Source organism: Schistocerca cancellata, unplaced genomic scaffold (assembly GCF_023864275.1).
Source record: "Schistocerca cancellata isolate TAMUIC-IGC-003103 unplaced genomic scaffold, iqSchCanc2.1 HiC_scaffold_1102, whole genome shotgun sequence".
Classification (NCBI taxonomy): domain Eukaryota; kingdom Metazoa; phylum Arthropoda; class Insecta; order Orthoptera; family Acrididae; genus Schistocerca; species Schistocerca cancellata.
The window spans coordinates 1,196,094-1,218,617 of record NW_026047101.1 but is presented as its reverse complement, the minus strand read 5'-3'; positions in this window follow the sequence as shown (position 1 = coordinate 1,218,617).

Below are 22,524 nucleotides of genomic sequence, written 5' to 3'. Positions count from 1 at the left end.
CGAGGCAGCATTAGACGCATGGAGACAAGTCTGCTGGAGGACGATGTATTGAATCGGGACGCAATTTGAGTGTTCCATCGTCATTAGGAGGCCCTGAACGTTACAATTCACTATCAGTTTTTCGTCCGATTCGAAAATGTTTGAGTCACAGCAGGCCTGCCATAAGGTGACCGAGGCAGCAATAGACCCATGGAGACAAGTCTGCTGGAGGACGATGTATTGAATCGGGACGCAATTTGAGTGATCCATCGTCATTAGGTGGCCCTGAACGTTACAATTCACTATCAGTTTTTCATCCCATTCTATAATCTAGACTCCCAGCTGCCCGAGGCAGCAATAGTCCCATGGAGTCAAGTCGGCTAGTGGACGATGTACTGAATCGGGACGAAATTTGTGTGGTCCATCGTCATTAGGTGGCCCTGAATGTTACAAATCACTATCAGTTTTTCGTCCGATTCGAAAATCTTTGACTCACAGCAGAACGGCCATAAGGTGCCCGAAACAGCAATCGACCCATGGAGACAAGTCTGCTGGAGGACGATGTATTGAATTGGGACGCAATTTGAGTGATCCATCGTCATTAGCTGGCCCTGAAAGTTACAATTCACTATCAGTTTTTCGTCCGATTCGAAAATCTTTGACTCACAGCAGAACGGCCATATGGTGCCCGAGGCAGCAATCGACCCATAGAGACAAGTCTGCTGGAGGACGATGTATTGAATCGGGACGCAATTTGAGTAATCCATCGTCATTAGGTGGCCGTGAAAGTTACAATTCACTATCAGTTTTTCGTCCGATTCGAAAATCTTTGACTCACAGCAGAACGGCCATAAGGTGCCCGAGGCAGCAATAGACGCATGGAGACAAGTCTGCTGGAGGTCAATGTATTGAATCGGGAAGCAATTTGAGTGTTCCATCGTCATTAGGAGGCCCTGAACGTTACAATTCACTATCAGTTTTTCGTCCGATTCGAAAATCTATGAGTCACAGCAGGCCTGCCATAAGGTGCCCGAGGCAGCAATAGACCCATGGAGACAAGTCTGCTGGAGGACGATGTATTGAATCGGGACGCAATTTGAGTGATCCATCGTCATTAGGTGGCCCTGAACGTTACAATTCACTATCAGTTTTTCATCCCATTCTATAATCTAGACTCCCAGCTGCCCGAGGCAGCAATAGTCCCATGGAGTCAAGTCGGCTAGTGGACGATGTACTGAATCGGGACGCAATTTGTGTGGTCCATCGTCATTAGGTGGCCCTGAATGTTACAATTCACTATCAGTTTTTCGTCCCATTCGATAATCTAGACTCACAGCAGAACGGCCATAAGGTGCCCGAGGCAGCAATAGACCCATGGTGTCAAGTCGGCTGGAGGACGATGTATTGAATCGGGACGCAATTTGAGTGATCCATCGTCATTAGGTGGCCCTGAACGTTACAATTCACTATCAGTTTTTCGTCCCATTCGATAATCTAGACTCACAGCAGAACGGCCATAAGGTGCCCAAGGCAGCAATAGACCCATGGAGACAAGTCTGCTGGAGGACGATGTATTGAATCTGGACGCAATTTCAGTGATCCATCGTCATTAGGTGGCCCTGAACGTTACAATTCACTATCAGTTTTTCATCCCATTCTATAATCTAGTCTCACAGCAGAACGGCCATAAATGCCCGAGGCAGCAATAGTCCCATGGAGTCAAGTCGGCTAGTGGACGATGTACTGAATCGGGACGCAATTTGTGTGGTCCATCGTCATTAGGTGGCCCTGAATGTTACAAATCTCTATCAGTTTTTCGTCCGATTCGAAAATCTTTGACTCACAGCAGAACGGCCATAAGGTGCCCGAGGCAGCAATCGACCCATGGAGACAAGTCTGCTGGAGGACGATGTATTGAATCGGGACGATATTTGAGTGATCCATCGTCATTAGGTGGCCCTGAAAGTTACAATTCACTATCAGTTTTTCGTCCGATTCGAAAATCTTTGACTCACAGCAGAACGGCCATAAGGTGCCCGAGGCAGCAATCGACCCATGGAGACAAGTCTGCTGGAGGACGATGTATTGAATCGGGACGCAATTTGAGTAATCCATCGTCATTAGGTGGCCGTGAAAGTTACAATTCACTATCAGTTTTTCGTCCGATTCGAAAATCTTTGACTCACAGCAGAACGGCCATAAGGTGCCCGAGGCAGCAATAGACGCATGGAGACAAGTCTGCTGGAGGACAATGTATTGAATCGGGAAGCAATTTGAGTGTTCCATCGTCATTAGGAGGCCCTGAACGTTACAATTCACTATCAGTTTTTCGTCCGATTCGAAAATCTTTGAGTCACAGCAGGCCTGCCATAAGGTGCCCGAGGCAGCAATAGACCCATGGAGACAAGTCTGCTGGAGGACGATGTATTGAATCGGGACGCAATTTGAGTGATCCATCGTCATTAGGTGGCCCTGAACGTTACAATTCACTATCAGTTTTTCGTCCCATTCGATAATCTAGACTCACAGCAGAACGGCCATAAGGTGCCCAAGGCAGCAATAGACCCATGGAGACAAGTCTGCTGGAGGACGATGTATTGAATCGGGACTCAATTTGAGTGTTCCATCGTCATTAGGAGGCCCTGAACGTTACAATTCACCATCAGTTTTTCGTCCGATTCGAAAATCTTTGAGTCACAGCAGGCCTGACATAAGGTGCCCGAGGCAGCAATAGACCCATGGAGACAAGTCTGCTGGAGGACGATGTATTGAATCGGGACGCAAATTCAGTGATCCATCGTCATTAGGTGGCCCTGAACGTTACAATTCACTATCAGTTTTTCATCCCATTCTATAATCTAGTCTCACAGCAGAACGGCCATAAATGCCCGAGGCAGCAATAGTCCCATGGAGTCAAGTCGGCTAGTGGACGATGTACTGAATCGGGACGCAATTTGTGTGGTCCATCGTCATTAGGTGGCCCTGAATGTTACAAATCACTATCAGTTTTTCGTCCGATTCGAAAATCTTTGACTCACAGCAGAACGGCCATAAGGTGCCCGAGGCAGCAATCGACCCATGGAGACAAGTCTGCTGGAGGACGATGTATTGAATCGGGACGATATTTGAGTGATCCATCGTCATTAGGTGGCCCTGAAAGTTACAATTCACTATCAGTTTTTCGTCCGATTCGAAAATCTTTGACTCACAGCAGAACGGCCATAAGGTGCCCGAGGCAGCAATCGACCCATGGAGACAAGTCTGCTGGAGGACGATGTATTGAATCGGGACGCTATTTGAGTAATCCATCGTCATTAGGTGGCCGTGAAAGTTACAATTCACTATCAGTTTTTCGTCCGATTCGAAAATCTTTGACTCACAGTAGAACGGCCATAAGGTGCCCGAGGCAGCAATAGACGCATGGAGACAAGTCTGCTGGAGGACAATGCATTGAATCGGGAAGCAATTTGTGTGCTCCATCGTCATTAGGAGGCCCTGAACGTTACAATTCACTATCAGTTTTTCGTCCGATTCGAAAATCTTTGAGTCACAGCAGGCCTGCCATAAGGTGCCCGAGGCAGCAATAGACCCATGGAGACAAGTCTGCTGGAGGACGATGTATTGAATCGGGACGCAATTTGAGTGATCCATCGTCATTAGGTGGCCCTGAACGTTACAATTCACTATCAGTTTTTCATCCCATTCTATAATCTAGACTCACCGCAGAACGGCCATAAGGTGCCCGAGGCAGCAATCGACCCATGGAGACAAGTCTGCTGGAGGACGATGTATTGAATCGAGACGCAATTTGAGTGATCCATCGTCATTAGGTGGCCCTGAAAGTTACAATTCACTATCAGTTTTTCGTCCGATTCGAAAATCTTTGACTCACAGCAGAACGGCAATAAGGTGCCCGAGGCAGCAATAGACCCATGAAGTCAAGTCTGCTGGAGGACGATGTATTGAATCAGGACGCAATTTGAGTGATCCATCGTCATTAGGTGGCCCTGAACGTTACAATTCACTATCAGTTTTTCGTCCCATTCGATAATCTAGACTCACAGCAGAGCGGCCATAAGGTGCCCGAGGCAGCAATAGACCCATGCAGACAAGTATGCTGGGGACGATGTATTGAATCGGGACGCAATTTGAGTGATCCATCGTCATTAGGTGGCCCTGAACGTTACAATTCACTATCAGTTTTTCGTCCCATTCGATAATCTAGATTCACAGCAGAACGGCCATAAGGTGCCCGAGGCAGCAATAGACCCATGGAGACAAGTCGGCTGGTGTGGATGTATTGAATCGGGACGCAATTTGAGTGATCCATCGTCATTAGGTGGCCCTGAAAGTTACAATTCACCATCAGTTTTTCGTCCGATTCGAAAATCTTTGACTCACAGCAGAACGGCCATAAGGTGCCCGAGGCAGCAATAGACCCATGGAGTCAGGTCGGCTGGAGGACGATGTACTGAATCGGGACGCAATTTGTGTGGTCCATCGTCATTAGGTGGCCCTGAACGTTACAATTCACTATCAGTTTTTCCTCCGATTCGAAAATCTTTGACTCACAGCAGAACGGCCATAAGGTGCCCGAGGCAGCAATAGACCCATGGAGACAAGTCTCCTGGACGACGATGTATTGAATCGGGACGCAATTTGAGTGTTCCATCGTCATTAGGTTGCCCTGAACGTTACAATTCACTATCAGTTTTTCGTCCGATTCGAAAATCTTTGAGTCACAGCAGGACTGCCATAAGGTGCCCGAGGCAGCAATAGACCCATGGAGACAAGTCTGCTGGAGGACGATGTATTGAATCGGGACGCAATTTGAGTGATCCATCGTCATTAGGTGGCCCTGAACGTTACAATTCACTATCAGTTTTTCATCCCATTCGATAATCTAGACTCACAGCTGAACGGCCATAAGGTGCCCGAGGCAGCAATAGACCCATGGAGACAAGTCTGCTGGAGGACGATGTATTGAATCGGGACGCAATTTGAGTGTTCCATCGTCATTAGGAGGCCCTGAACGTTACAATTCACTATCAGTTTTTCGTCCGATTCGAAAATCTTTGAGTCACAGCAGGCCTGACATAAGGTGCCCGAGGCAGCAATAGACCCATGGAGACAAGTCTGCTGGAGGACGATGTATTGAATCGGGACGCAATTTCAGTGATCCATCGTCATTAGGTGGCCCTGAACGTTACAATTCACTATCAGTTTTTCATCCCATTCGATAATCTAGACTCACAGCTGAACGGCCATAAGGTGCCCGAGGCAGCAATAGACCCATGGAGACAAGTCTGCTGGAGGACGATGTACTGAATCGGGACGCAATTTGAGTGTTCCATCGTCATTAGGAGGCCCTGAACGTTACAATTCACTATCAGTTTTTCGTCCGATTCGAAAATCTTTGAGTCACAGCAGGCCTGCCATAAGGTGACCGAGGCAGCAATAGACCCATGGAGACAAGTCTGCTGGAGGACGATGTATTGAATCGGGACGCAATTTGAGTGATCCATCGTCATTAGGTGGCCCTGAACGTTACAATTCACTATCAGTTTTTCATCCCATTCTATAAACTAGACTCCCAGCTGCCCGAGGCAGCAATAGTCCCATGGAGTCAAGTCGGCTAGTGGACGATGTACTGAATCGGGACGAAATTTGTGTGGTCCATCGTCATTAGGTGGCCCTGAATGTTACAAATCACTATCAGTTTTTCGTCCGATTCGAAAATCTTTGACTCACAGCAGAACGGCCATAAGGTGCCCGAAACAGCAATCGACCCATGGAGACAAGTCTGCTGGAGGACGATGTATTGAATCGGGACGCAATTTGAGTGATCCATCGTCATTAGCTGGCCCTGAAAGTTACAATTCACTATCAGTTTTTCGTCCGATTCGAAAATCTTTGACTCACAGCAGAACGGCCATAAGGTGCCCGAGGCAGCAATCGACCCATGGAGACAAGTCTGCTGGAGGACGATGTATTGAATCGGGACGCAATTTGAGTAATCCATCGTCATTAGGTGGCCGTGAAAGTTACAATTCACTATCAGTTTTTCGTCCGATTCGAAAATCTTTGACTCACAGCAGAACGGCCATAAGGTGCCCGAGGCAGCAATAGACCCATGGTGTCAAGTCGGCTGGAGGACGATGTATTGAATCGGGACGCAATTTGAGTGATCCATCGTCATTAGGTGGCCCTGAACGTTACAATTCTCTATCAGTTTTTCATCCCATTCTATAATATAGTCTCACAGCAGAACGGCCATAAATGCCCGAGGCAGCAATAGTCCCATGGAGTCAAGTCGGCTAGTGGACGATGTACTGAATCGGGACGCAATTTGTGTGGTCCATCGTCATTAGGTGGCCCTGAATGTTACAAATCACTATCAGTTTTTCGTCCGATTCGAAAATCTTTGACTCACAGCTGAACGGCCATAAGGTGCCCGAGGCAGCAATAGACGCATGGAGACAAGTCTGCTGGAGGACAATGTATTGAATCGGGAAGCAATTTGAGTGTTCCATCGTCATTAGGAGGCCCTGAACGTTACAATTCACTATCAGTTTTTCGTCCGATTCGAATATCTTTGAGTCACAGCAGGCCTGCCATAAGGTGCCCGAGGCAGCAATAGACCCATGGAGACAAGTCTGCTGGAGGACGATGTATTGAATCGGGACGCAATTTGAGTGATCCATCGTCATTAGGTGGCCCTGAACGTTACAATTCACTATCAGTTTTTCATCCCATTCTATAATCTAGACTCACCGCAGAACGGCCATAAGGTGCCCGAGGCAGCAATCGACCCATGGAGACAAGTCTGCTGGAGGACGATGTATTGAATCGAGACGCAATTTGAGTGATCCATCGTCATTAGGTGGCCCTGAAAGTTACAATTCACTATCAGTTTTTCGTCCGATTCGAAAATCTTTGACTCACAGCAGAACGGCAATAAGGTGCCCGAGGCAGCAATAGACCCATGAAGTCAAGTCTGCTGGAGGACGATGTATTGAATCAGGACGCAATTTGAGTGATCCATCGTCATTAGGTGGCCCTGAACGTTACAATTCACTATCAGTTTTTCGTCCCATTCGATAATCTAGACTCACAGCAGAGCGGCCATAAGGTGCCCGAGGCAGCAATAGACCCATGCAGACAAGTATGCTGGGGACGATGTATTGAATCGGGACGCAATTTGAGTGATCCATCGTCATTAGGTGGCCCTGAACGTTACAATTCACTATCAGTTTTTCGTCCCATTCGATAATCTAGATTCACAGCAGAACGGCCATAAGGTGCCCGAGGCAGCAATAGACCCATGGAGACAAGTCGGCTGGTGTGGATGTATTGAATCGGGACGCAATTTGAATGATCCATCGTCATTAGGTGGCCCTGAAAGTTACAATTCACCATCAGTTTTTCGTCCGATTCGAAAATCTTTGACTCACAGCAGAACGGCCATAAGGTGCCCGAGGCAGCAATAGACCCATGGAGACAAGTCTGCTGGAGGACGATGTATTGAATCGGGACGCAATTTGAGTGATCCATCGTCATTAGGTGGCCCTGAACGTTACAATTCACTATCAGTTTTTCGTCCCATTCGATAATCTAGACTCACAGCAGAACGGCCTTAAGGTGCCCGAGGCAGCAATAGACCCATGGAGTCAGGTCGGCTGGAGGACGATGTACTGAATCGGGACGCAATTTGTGTGGTCCATCGTCATTAGGTGGCCCTGAACGTTACAATTCACTATCAGTTTTTCCTCCGATTCGAAAATCTTTGACTCACAGCAGAACGGCCATAAGGTGCCCGAGGCAGCAATAGACCCATGGAGACAAGTCTCCTGGACGACGATGTATTGAATCGGGACGCAATTTGAGTGTTCCATCGTCATTAGGTTGCCCTGAACGTTACAATTCACTATCAGTTTTTCGTCCGATTCGAAAATCTTTGAGTCACAGCAGGACTGCCATAAGGTGCCCGAGGCAGCAATAGACCCATGGAGACAAGTCTGCTGGAGGACGATGTATTGAATCGGGACGCAATTTGAGTGATCCATCGTCATTAGGTGGCCCTGAACGTTACAATTCACTATCAGTTTTTCATCCCATTCGATAATCTAGACTCACAGCTGAACGGCCATAAGGTGCCCGAGGCAGCAATAGACCCATGGAGACAAGTCTGCTGGAGGACGATGTATTGAATCGGGACGCAATTTGAGTGTTCCATCGTCATTAGGAGGCCCTGAACGTTACAATTCATTATCAGTTTTTCGTCCGATTCGAAAATCTTTGAGTCACAGCAGGCCTGACATAAGGTGCCCGAGGCAGCAATAGACCCATGGAGACAAGTCTGCTGGAGGACGATGTATTGAATCGGGACGCAATTTCAGTGATCCATCGTCATTAGGTGGCCCTGAACGTTACAATTCACTATCAGTTTTTCATCCCATTCGATAATCTAGACTCACAGCTGAACGGCCATAAGGTGCCCGAGGCAGCAATAGACCCATGGAGACAAGTCTGCTGGAGGACGATGTACTGAATCGGGACGCAATTTGAGTGTTCCATCGTCATTAGGAGGCCCTGAACGTTACAATTCACTATCAGTTTTTCGTCCGATTCGAAAATCTTTGAGTCACAGCAGGCCTGCCATAAGGTGACCGAGGCAGCAATAGACCCATGGAGACAAGTCTGCTGGAGGACGATGTATTGAATCGGGACGCAATTTGAGTGATCCATCGTCATTAGGTGGCCCTGAACGTTACAATTCACTATCAGTTTTTCATCCCATTCTATAATCTAGACTCCCAGCTGCCCGAGGCAGCAATAGTCCCATGGAGTCAAGTCGGCTAGTGGACGATGTACTGAATCGGGACGAAATTTGTGTGGTCCATCGTCATTAGGTGGCCCTGAATGTTACAAATCACTATCAGTTTTTCGTCCGATTCGAAAATCTTTGACTCACAGCAGAACGGCCATAAGGTGCCCGAAACAGCAATCGACCCATGGAGACAAGTCTGCTGGAGGACGATGTATTGAATCGGGACGCAATTTGAGTGATCCATCGTCATTAGCTGGCCCTGAAAGTTACAATTCACTATCAGTTTTTCGTCCGATTCGAAAATCTTTGACTCACAGCAGAACGGCCATAAGGTGCCCGAGGCAGCAATCGACCCATGGAGACAAGTCTGCTGGAGGACGATGTATTGAATCGGGACGCAATTTGAGTAATCCATCGTCATTAGGTGGCCGTGAAAGTTACAATTCACTATCAGTTTTTCGTCCGATTCGAAAATCTTTGACTCACAGCAGAACGGCCATAAGGTGCCCGAGGCAGCAATAGACGCATGGAGACAAGTCTGCTGGAGGACAATGTATTGAATCGGGAAGCAATTTGAGTGTTCCATCGTCATTAGGAGGCCCTAAACGTTACAATTCACTATCAGTTTTTCGTCCGATTCGAAAATCTATGAGTCACAGCAGGCCTGCCATAAGGTGCCCGAGGCAGCAATAGACCCATGGAGACAAGTCTGCTGGAGGACGATGTATTGAATCGGGACGCAATTTGAGTGATCCATCGTCATTAGGTGGCACTGAACGTTACAATTCACTATCAGTTTTTCATCCCATTCTATAATCTAGACTCCCAGCTGCCCGAGGCAGCAATAGTCCCATGGAGTCAAGTCGGCTAGTGGACGATGTACTGAATCGGGACGCAATTTGTGTGGTCCATCGTCATTAGGTGGCCCTGAATGTTACAATTCACTATCAGTTTTTCGTCCCATTCGATAATCTAGACCCACAGCAGAACGGCCATAAGGTGCCCGAGGCAGCAATAGACCCATGGTGTCAAGTCGGCTGGAGGACGATGTATTGAATCGGGACGCAATTTGAGTGATCCATCGTCATTAGGTGGCCCTGAACGTTACAATTCACTATCAGTTTTTCGTCCCATTCGATAATCTAGACTCACAGCAGAACGGCCATAAGGTGCCCAAGGCAGCAATCGACCCATGGAGACAAGTCTGCTGGAGGACGATGTATTGAATCGGGACGCAATTTGAGTAATCCATCGTCATTAGGTGGCCGTGAAAGTTACAATTCACTATCAGTTTTTCGTCCGATTCGAAAATCTTTGAGTCACAGCAGGCCTGACATAAGGTGCCCGAGGCAGCAATAGACCCATGGAGACAAGTCTGCTGGAGGACGATGTATTGAATCGGGACGCAATTTCAGTGATCCATCGTCATTAGGTGGCCCTGAACGTTACAATTCACTATCAGTTTTTCATCCCATTCGATAATCTAGACTCACAGCTGAACGGCCATAAGGTGCCCGAGGCAGCAATAGACCCATGGAGACAAGTCTGCTGGAGGACGATGTACTGAATCGGGACGCAATTTGAGTGTTCCATCGTCATTAGGAGGCCCTGAACGTTACAATTCACTATCAGTTTTTCGTCCGATTCGAAAATCTTTGAGTCACAGCAGGCCTGCCATAAGGTGACCGAGGCAGCAATAGACCCATGGAGACAAGTCTGCTGGAGGACGATGTATTGAATCGGGACGCAATTTGAGTGATCCATCGTCATTAGGTGGCCCTGAACGTTACAATTCACTATCAGTTTTTCATCCCATTCTATAATCTAGACTCCCAGCTGCCCGAGGCAGCAATAGTCCCATGGAGTCAAGTCGGCTAGTGGACGATGTACTGAATCGGGACGAAATTTGTGTGGTCCATCGTCATTAGGTGGCCCTGAATGTTACAAATCACTATCAGTTTTTCGTCCGATTCGAAAATCTTTGACTCACAGCAGAACGGCCATAAGGTGCCCGAAACAGCAATCGACCCATGGAGACAAGTCTGCTGGAGGACGATGTATTGAATCGGGACGCAATTTGAGTGATCCATCGTCATTAGCTGGCCCTGAAAGTTACAATTCACTATCAGTTTTTCGTCTGATTCGAAAATCTTTGACTCACAGCAGAACGGCCATAAGGTGCCCGAGGCAGCAATCGACCCATGGAGACAAGTCTGCTGGAGGACGATGTATTGAATCGGGACGCAATTTGAGTAATCCATCGTCATTAGGTGGCCGTGAAAGTTACAATTCACTATCAGTTTTTCGTCCGATTCGAAAATCTTTGACTCACAGCAGAACGGCCATAAGGTGCCCGAGGCAGCAATAGACCCATGGTGTCAAGTCGGCTGGAGGACGATGTATTGAATCGGGACGCAATTTGAGTGATCCATCGTCATTAGGTGGCCCTGAACGTTACAATTCACTATCAGTTTTTCGTCCCATTCGATAATCTAGACTCACAGCAGAACGGCCATAAGGTGCCCAAGGCAGCAATAGACCCATGGAGACAAGTCTGCTGGAGGACGATGTATTGAATCGGGACTCAATTTGAGTGTTCCATCGTCATTAGGAGGCCCTGAACGTTACAATTCACCATCAGTTTTTCGTCCGATTCGAAAATCTTTGAGTCACAGCAGGCCTGACATAAGGTGCCCGAGGCAGCAATAGACCCATGGAGACAAGTCTGCTGGAGGACGATGTATTGAATCGGGACGCAATTTCAGTGATCCATCGTCATTAGGTGGCCCTGAACGTTACAATTCTCTATCAGTTTTTCATCCCATTCTATAATATAGTCTCACAGCAGAACGGCCATAAATGCCCGAGGCAGCAATAGACCCATGGAGTCAAGTCGGCTAGTGGACGATGTACTGAATCGGGACGCAATTTGTGTGGTCCATCGTCATTAGGTGGCCCTGAATGTTACAAATCACTATCAGTTTTTCGTCCGATTCGAAAATCTTTGACTCACAGCAGAACGGCCATAAGGTGCCCGAGGCAGCAATAGACGCATGGAGACAAGTCTGCTGGAGGACAATGTATTGAATCGGGAAGCAATTTGAGTGTTCCATCGTCATTAGGAGGCCCTGAACGTTACAATTCACTATCAGTTTTTCGTCCGATTCGAAAATCTTTGAGTCACAGCAGGCCTGCCATAAGGTGCCCGAGGCAGCAATAGACCCATGGAGACAAGTCTGCTGGAGGACGATGTATTGAATCGGGACGCAATTTGAGTGATCCATCGTCATTAGGTGGCCCTGAACGTTACAATTCACTATCAGTTTTTCATCCCATTCTATAATCTAGACTCACCGCAGAACGGCCATAAGGTGCCCGAGGCAGCAATCGACCCATGGAGACAAGTCTGCTGGAGGACGATGTATTGAATCGAGACGCAATTTGAGTGATCCATCGTCATTAGGTGGCCCTGAAAGTTACAATTCACTATCAGTTTTTCGTCCGATTCGAAAATCTTTGACTCACAGCAGAACGGCAATAAGGTGCCCGAGGCAGCAATAGACCCATGAAGTCAAGTCTGCTGGAGGACGATGTATTGAATCAGGACGCAATTTGAGTGATCCATCGTCATTAGGTGGCCCTGAACGTTACAATTCACTATCAGTTTTTCGTCCCATTCGATAATCTAGACTCACAGCAGAGCGGCCATAAGGTGCCCGAGGCAGCAATAGACCCATGCAGACAAGTATGCTGGGGACGATGTATTGAATCGGGACGCAATTTGAGTGATCCATCGTCATTAGGTGGCCCTGAACGTTACAATTCACTATCAGTTTTTCGTCCCATTCGATAATCTAGATTCACAGCAGAACGGCCATAAGGTGCCCGAGGCAGCAATAGACCCATGGAGACAAGTCGGCTGGTGTGGATGTATTGAATCGGGACGCAATTAGAGTGATCCATCGTCATTAGGTGGCCCTGAAAGTTACAATTCACCATCAGTTTTTCGTCCGATTCGAAAATCTTTGACTCACAGCAGAACGGCCATAAGGTGCCCGAGGCAGCAATAGACCCATGGAGACAAGTCTGCTGGAGGACGATGTATTGAATCGGGACGCAATTTGAGTGATCCATCGTCATTAGGTGGCCCTGAACGTTACAATTCACTATCAGTTTTTCGTCCCATTCGATAATCTAGACTCACAGCAGAACGGCCTTAAGGTGCCCGAGGCAGCAATAGACCCATGGAGTCAGGTCGGCTGGAGGACGATGTACTGAATCGGGACGCAATTTGTGTGGTCCATCGTCATTAGGTGGCCCTGAACGTTACAATTCACTATCAGTTTTTCCTCCGATTCGAAAATCTTTGACTCACAGCAGAACGGCCATAAGGTGCCCGAGGCAGCAATAGACCCATGGAGTCAAGTCTCCTGGACGACGATGTATTGAATCGGGACGCAATTTGAGTGTTCCATCGTCATTAGGTTGCCCTGAACGTTACAATTCACTATCAGTTTTTCGTCCGATTCGAAAATCTTTGAGTCACAGCAGGACTGCCATAAGGTGCCCGAGGCAGCAATAGACCCATGGAGACAAGTCTGCTGGAGGACGATGTATTGAATCGGGACGCAATTTGAGTGATCCATCGTCATTAGGTGGCCCTGAACGTTACAATTCACTATCAGTTTTTCATCCCATTCGATAATCTAGACTCACAGCTGAACGGCCATAAGGTGCCCGAGGCAGCAATAGACCCATGGAGACAAGTCTGCTGGAGGACGATGTATTGAATCGGGACGCAATTTGAGTGTTCCATCGTCATTAGGAGGCCCTGAACGTTACAATTCACTATCAGTTTTTCGTCCGATTCGAAAATCTTTGAGTCACAGCAGGCCTGACATAAGGTGCCCGAGGCAGCAATAGACCCATGGAGACAAGTCTGCTGGAGGACGATGTATTGAATCGGGACGCAATTTCAGTGATCCATCGTCATTAGGTGGCCCTGAACGTTACAATTCACTATCAGTTTTTCATCCCATTCGATAATCTAGACTCACAGCTGAACGGCCATAAGGTGCCCGAGGCAGCAATAGACCCATGGAGACAAGTCTGCTGGAGGACGATGTATTGAATCGGGACGCAATTTGAGTGATCCATCGTCATTAGGTGGCCCTGAACGTTACAATTCACTATCAGTTTTTCATCCCATTCTATAATCTAGACTCACCGCAGAACGGCCATAAGGTGCCCGAGGCAGCAATCGACCCATGGAGACAAGTCTGCTGGAGGACGATGTATTGAATCGAGACGCAATTTGAGTGATCCATCGTCATTAGGTGGCCCTGAAAGTTACAATTCACTATCAGTTTTTCGTCCGATTCGAAAATCTTTGACTCACAGCAGAACGGCAGTAAGGTGCCCGAGGCAGCAATAGACCCATGAAGTCAAGTCTGCTGGAGGACGATGTATTGAATCAGGACGCAATTTGAGTGATCCATCGTCATTAGGTGGCCCTGAACGTTACAATTCACTATCAGTTTTTCGTCCCATTCGATAATCTAGACTCACAGCAGAGCGGCCATAAGGTGCCCGAGGCAGCAATAGACCCATGCAGACAAGTATGCTGGGGACGATGTATTGAATCGGGACGCAATTTGAGTGATCCATCGTCATTAGGTGGCCCTGAACGTTACAATTCACTATCAGTTTTTCGTCCCATTCGATAATCTAGATTCACAGCAGAACGGCCATAAGGTGCCCGAGGCAGCAATAGACCCATGGAGACAAGTCGGCTGGTGTGGATGTATTGAATCGGGACGCAATTTGAGTGATCCATCGTCATTAGGTGGCCCTGAAAGTTACAATTCACCATCAGTTTTTCGTCCGATTCGAAAATCTTTGACTCACAGCAGAACGGCCATAAGGTGCCCGAGGCAGCAATAGACCCATGGAGACAAGTCTGCTGGAGGACGATGTATTGAATCGGGACGCAATTTGAGTGATCCATCGTCATTAGGTGGCCCTGAACGTTACAATTCACTATCAGTTTTTCGTCCCATTCGATAATCTAGACTCACAGCAGAACGGCCTTAAGGTGCCCGAGGCAGCAATAGACCCATGGAGTCAGGTCGGCTGGAGGACGATGTACTGAATCGGGACGCAATTTGTGTGGTCCATCGTCATTAGGTGGCCCTGAACGTTACAATTCACTATCAGTTTTTCCTCCGATTCGAAAATCTTTGACTCACAGCAGAACGGCCATAAGGTGCCCGAGGCAGCAATAGACCCATGGAGACAAGTCTCCTGGACGACGATGTATTGAATCGGGACGCAATTTGAGTGTTCCATCGTCATTAGGTTGCCCTGAACGTTACAATTCACTATCAGTTTTTCGTCCGATTCGAAAATCTTTGAGTCACAGCAGGACTGCCATAAGGTGCCCGAGGCAGCAATAGACCCATGGAGACAAGTCTGCTGGAGGACGATGTATTGAATCGGGACGCAATTTGAGTGATCCATCGTCATTAGGTGGCCCTGAACGTTACAATTCACTATCAGTTTTTCGTCCCATTCGATAATCTAGACTCACAGCAGAGCGGCCATAAGGTGCCCGAGGCAGCAATAGACCCATGCAGACAAGTATGCTGGGGACGATGTATTGAATCGGGACGCAATTTGAGTGATCCATCGTCATTAGGTGGCCCTGAACGTTACAATTCACTATCAGTTTTTCGTCCCATTCGATAATCTAGATTCACAGCAGAACGGCCATAAGGTGCCCGAGGCAGCAATAGACCCATGGAGACAAGTCGGCTGGTGTGGATGTATTGAATCGGGACGCAATTTGAGTGATCCATCGTCATTAGGTGGCCCTGAAAGTTACAATTCACCATCAGTTTTTCGTCCGATTCGAAAATCTTTGACTCACAGCAGAACGGCCATACGGTGCCCGAGGCAGCAATAGACCCATGGAGACAAGTCTGCTGGAGGACGATGTATTGAATCGGGACGCAATTTGAGTGATCCATCGTCATTAGGTGGCCCTGAACGTTACAATTCACTATCAGTTTTTCGTCCCATTCGATAATCTAGACTCACAGCAGAACGGCCTTAAGGTGCCCGAGGCAGCAATAGACCCATGGAGTCACGTCGGCTGGAGGACGATGTACTGAATCGGGACGCAATTTGTGTGGTCCATCGTCATTAGGTGGCCCTGAACGTTACAATTCACTATCAGTTTTTCCTCCGATTCGAAAATCTTTGACTCACAGCAGAACGGCCATAAGGTGCCCGAGGCAGCAATAGACCCATGGAGACAAGTCTCCTGGACGACGATGTATTGAATCGGGACGCAATTTGAGTGTTCCATCGTCATTAGGTTGCCCTGAACGTTACAATTCACTATCAGTTTTTCGTCCGATTCGAAAATCTTTGAGTCACAGCAGGACTGCCATAAGGTGCCCGAGGCAGCAATAGACCCATGGAGACAAGTCTGCTGGAGGACGATGTATTGAATCGGGACGCAATTTGAGTGATCCATCGTCATTAGGTGGCCCTGAACGTTACAATTCACTATCAGTTTTTCATCCCATTCGATAATCTAGATTCACAGCTGAACGGCCATAAGGTGCCCGAGGCAGCAATAGACCCATGGAGACAAGTCTGCTGGAGGACGATGTATTGAATCGGGACGCAATTTGAGTGTTCCATCGTCATTAGGAGGCCCTGAACGTTACAATTCACTATCAGTTTTTCGTCCGATTCGAAAATCTTTGAGTCACAGCAGGCCTGACATAAGGTGCCCGAGGCAGCAATAGACCCATGGAGACAAGTCTGCTGGAGGACGATGTATTGAATCGGGACGCAATTTCAGTGATCCATCGTCATTAGGTGGCCCTGAACGTTACAATTCACTATCAGTTTTTCATCCCATTCGATAATCTAGACTCACAGCTGAACGGCCATAAGGTGCCCGAGGCAGCAATAGACCCATGGAGACAAGTCTGCTGGAGGACGATGTACTGAATCGGGACGCAATTTGAGTGTTCCATCGTCATTAGGAGGCCCTGAACGTTACAATTCACTATCAGTTTTTCGTCCGATTCGAAAATCTTTGAGTCACAGCAGGCCTGCCATAAGGTGACCGAGGCAGCAATAGACCCATGGAGACAAGTCTGCTGGAGGACGATGTATTGAATCGGGACGCAATTTGAGTGATCCATCGTCATTAGGTGGCCCTGAACGTTACAATTCACTATCAGTTTTTCATCCCATTCTATAATCTAGACTCCCAGCTGCCCGAGGCAGCAATAGTCCCATGGAGTCAAGTCGGCTAGTGGACGATGTACTGAATCGGGACGAAATTTGTGTGGTCCATCGTCATTAGGTGGCCCTGAATGTTACAAATCACTATCAGTTTTTCGTCCGATTCGAAAATCTTTGACTCACAGCAGAACGGCCATAAGGTGCCCGAAACAGCAATCGACCCATGGAGACAAGTCTGCTGGAGGACGATGTATTGAATCGGGACGCAATTTGAGTGATCCATCGTCATTAGCTGGCCCTGAAAGTTACAATTCACTATCAGTTTTTCGTCCGATTCGAAAATCTTTGACTCACAGCAGAACGGCCATAAGGTGCCCGAGGCAGCAATCGACCCATGGAGACAAGTCTGCTGGAGGACGATGTATTGAATCGGGACGCAATTTGAGTAATCCATCGTCATTAGGTGGCCGTGAAAGTTACAATTCACTATCAGTTTTTCATCCCATTCTATAATCTAGACTCCCAGCTGCCCGAGGCAGCAATAGTCCCATGGAGTCAAGTCGGCTAGTGGACGATGTACTGAATCGGGACGCAATTTGTGTGGTCCATCGTCATTAGGTGGCCCTGAATGTTACAATTCACTATCAGTTTTTCGTCCCATTCGATAATCTAGACTCACAGCAGAACGGCCATAAGGTGCCCGAGGCAGCAATAGACCCATGGTGTCAAGTCGGCTGGAGGACGATGTATTGAATCGGGACGCAATTTGAGTGATCCATCGTCATTAGGTGGCCCTGAACGTTACAATTCACTATCAGTTTTTCGTCCCATTCGATAATCTAGACTCACAGCAGAACGGCCATAAGGTGCCCAAGGCAGCAATAGACCCATGGAGACAAGTCTGCTGGAGGACGATGTATTGAATCGGGACTCAATTTGAGTGTTCCATCGTCATTAGGAGGCCCTGAACGTTACAATTCACCATTAGTTTTTCGTCCGATTCGAAAATCTTTGAGTCACAGCAGGCCTGACATAAGGTGCCCGAGGCAGCAATAGACCCATGGAGACAAGTCTGCTGGAGGACGATGTATTGAATCGGGACACAATTTGAGTGATCCATCGTCATTAGGTGGCCCTGAACGTTACAATTCACTATCAGTTTTTCATCCCATTCTATAATCTAGTCTCACAGCAGAACGGCCATAAATGCCCGAGGCAGCAATAGTCCCATGGAGTCAAGTCGGTTAGTGGACGATGTACTGAATCGGGACGCAATTTGTGTGGTCCATCGTCATTAGGTGGCCCTGAATGTTACAAATCACTATCAGTTTTTCGTCCGATTCGAAAATCTTTGACTCACAGCAGAACGGCCATAAGGTGCCCGAGGCAGCAATCGACCCATGGAGACAAGTCTGCTGGAGGACGATGTATTGAATCGGGACGATATTTGAGTGATCCATCGTCATTAGGTGGCCCTGAAAGTTACAATTCACTATCAGTTTTTCGTCCCATTCGAAAATCATTGACTCACAAAAGAACGGCCGTAAGGTGCCCGAGGCAGCAATCGACCCATGGAGACAAGTCTGCTGGAGGACGATGTATTGAATCGGGACGCAATTTGAGTAATCCATCGTCATTAGGTGGCCGTGAAAGTTACAATTCACTATCAGTTTTTCGTCCGATTCGAAAATCTTTGACTCACAGCAGAACGGCCATAAGGTGCCCGGGGCAGCAATAGACGCATGGAGACAAGTCTGCTGGAGGACAATGTATTGAATCGGGAAGCAATTTGAGTGTTCCATCGTCATTAGGAGGCCCTGAACGTTACAATTCACTATCAGTTTTTCGTCCCATTCGATAATCTAGACTCACAGCAGAGCGGCCATAAGGTGCCCGAGGCAGCAATAGACCCATGCAGACAAGTATGCTGGGGACGATGTATTGAATCGGGACGCAATTTGAGTGATCCATCGTCATTAGGTGGCCCTGAACGTTACAATTCACTATCAGTTTTTCGTCCCATTCGATAATCTAGATTCACAGCAGAACGGCCATAAGGTGCCCGAGGCAGCAATAGACCCATGGAGACAAGTCGGCTGGTGTGGATGTATTGAATCGGGACGCAATTTGAGTGATCCATCGTCATTAGGTGGCCCTGAAAGTTACAATTCACCATCAGTTTTTCGTCCGATTCGAAAATCTTTGACTCACAGCAGAACGGCCATAAGGTGCCCGAGGCAGCAATAGACCCATGGAGACAAGTCTGCTGGAGGACGATGTATTGAATCGGGACGCAATTTGAGTGATCCATCGTCATTAGGTGGCCCTGAACGTTACAATTCACTATCAGTTTTTCGTCCCATTCGATAATCTAGACTCACAGCAGAACGGCCTTAAGGTGCCCGAGGCAGCAATAGACCCATGAAGTCAGGTCGGCTGGAGGACGATGTACTGAATCGGGACGCAATTTGTGTGGTCCATCGTCATTAGGTGGCCCTGAACGTTACAATTCACTATCAGTTTTTCCTCCGATTCGAAAATCTTTGACTCACAGCAGAACGGCCATAAGGTGCCCGAGGCAGCAATAGACCCATGGAGACAAGTCTGCTGGACGACGATGTATTGAATCGGGACGCAATTTGAGTGTTCCATCGTCATTAGGTTGCCCTGAACGTTACAATTCACTATCAGTTTTTCGTCCGATTCGAAAATCTTTGAGTCACAGCAGGACTGCCATAAGGTTCCCGAGGCAGCAATAGACCCATGGAGACAAGTCTGCTGGAGGACGATGTATTGAATCGGGACGCAATTTGAGTGATCCATCGTCATTAGGTGGCCCTGAACGTTACAATTCACTATCAGTTTTTCATCCCATTCGATAATCTAGACTCACAGCTGAACGGCCATAAGGTGCCCGAGGCAGCAATAGACCCATGGAGACAAGTCTGCTGGAGGACGATGTATTGAATCGGGACGCAATTTGAGTGATCCATCGTCATTAGGTGGCCCTGAACGTTACAATTCACTATCAGTTTTTCGTCCCATTCGATAATCTAGACTCACAGCAGAACGGCCTTAAGGTGCCCGAGGCAGCAATAGACCCATGGAGTCAGGTCGGCTGGAGGACGATGTACTGAATCGGGACGCAATTTGTGTGGTCCATCGTCATTAGGTGGCCCTGAACGTTACAATTCACTATCAGTTTTTCCTCCGATTCGAAAATCTTTGACTCACAGCAGAACGGCCATAAGGTGCCCGAGGCAGCAATAGACCCATGGAGACAAGTCTGCTGGACGACGATGTATTGAATCGGGACGCAATTTGAGTGTTCCATCGTCATTAGGTTGCCCTGAACGTTACAATTCACTATCAGTTTTTCGTCCGATTCGAAAACCTTTGAGTCACAGCAGGACTGCCATAAGGTGCCCGAGGCAGCAATAGACCCATGGAGACAAGTCTGCTGGAGGACGATGTATTGAATCGGGACGCAATTTGAGTGATCCATCGTCATTAGGTGGCCCTGAACGTTACAATTCACTATCAGTTTTTCATCCCATTCGACAATCTAGACTCACAGCTGAACGGCCATAAGGTGCCCGAGGCAGAAATAGACCCATGGAGACAAGTCTGCTGGAGGACGATGTATTGAATCGGGACGCAATTTGAGTGTTCCATCGTCATTAGGAGGCCCTGAACGTTACAATTCACTATCAGTTTTTCGTCCGATTCGAAAATCTTTGAGTCACAGCAGGCCTGACATAAGGTGCCCGAGGCAGCAATAGACCCATGGAGACAAGTCTGCTGGAGGACGATGTATTGAATCGGGACGCAATTTCAGTGATCCATCGTCATTAGGTGGCCCTGAACGTTACAATTCACTATCAGTTTTTCATCCCATTCGATAATCTAGACTCACAGCTGAAAGGCCATAAGGTGCCCGAGGCAGCAATAGACCCATGGAGACAAGTCTGCTGGAGGACGATGTACTGAATCGGGACGCAATTTGAGTGTTCCATCGTCATTAGGAGGCCCTGAACGTTACAATTCACTATCAGTTTTTCGTCCGATTCGAAAATCTTTGAGTCACAGCAGGCCTGCCATAAGGTGACCGAGGCAGCAATAGACCCATGGAGACAAGTCTGCTGGAGGACGATGTATTGAATCGGGACGCAATTTGAGTGATCCATCGTCATTAGGTGGCCCTGAACGTTACAATTCACTATCAGTTTTTCATCCCATTCTATAATCTAGACTCCCAGCTGCCCGAGGCAGCAATAGTCCCATGGAGTCAAGTCGGCTAGTGGACGATGTACTGAATCGGGACGAAATTTGTGTGGTCCATCGTCATTAGGTGGCCCTGAATGTTACAAATCACTATCAGTTTTTCGTCCGATTCGAAAATCTTTGACTCACAGCAGAACGGCCATAAGGTGCCCGAAACAGCAATCGACCCATGGAGACAAGTCTGCTGGAGGACGATGTATTGAATCGGGACGCAATTTGAGTGATCCATCGTCATTAGCTGGCCCTGAAAGTTACAATTCACTATCAGTTTTTCGTCCGATTCGAAAATCTTTGACTCACAGCAGAACGGCCATAAGGTGCCCGAGGCAGCAATCGACCCATGGAGACAAGTCTGCTGGAGGACGATGTATTGAATCGGGACGCAATTTGAGTAATCCATCGTCATTAGGTTGCCCTGAACGTTACAATTCACTATCAGTTTTTCGTCCGATTCGAAAATCTTTGAGTCACAGCAGGACTGCCATAAGGTTCCCGAGGCAGCAATAGACCCATGGAGACAAGTCTGCTGGAGGACGATGTATTGAATCGGGACGCAATTTGAGTGATCCATCGTCATTAGGTGGCCCTGAACGTTACAATTCACTATCAGTTTTTCATCCCATTCGATAATCTAGACTCACAGCTGAACGGCCATAAGGTGCCCGAGGCAGCAATAGACCCATGGAGACAAGTCTGCTGGAGGACGATGTATTGAATCGGGACGCAATTTGAGTGATCCATCGTCATTAGGTGGCCCTGAACGTTACAATTCACTATCAGTTTTTCGTCCCATTCGATAATCTAGACTCACAGCAGAACGGCCTTAAGGTGCCCGAGGCAGCAATAGACCCATGGAGTCAGGTCGGCTGGAGGACGATGTACTGAATCGGGACGCAATTTGTGTGGTCCATCGTCATTAGGTGGCCCTGAACGTTACAATTCACTATCAGTTTTTCCTCCGATTCGAAAATCTTTGACTCACAGCAGAACGGCCATAAGGTGCCCGAGGCAGCAATAGACCCATGGAGACAAGTCTGCTGGACGACGATGTATTGAATCGGGACGCAATTTGAGTGTTCCATCGTCATTAGGTTGCCCTGAACGTTACAATTCACTATCAGTTTTTCGTCCGATTCGAAAACCTTTGAGTCACAGCAGGACTGCCA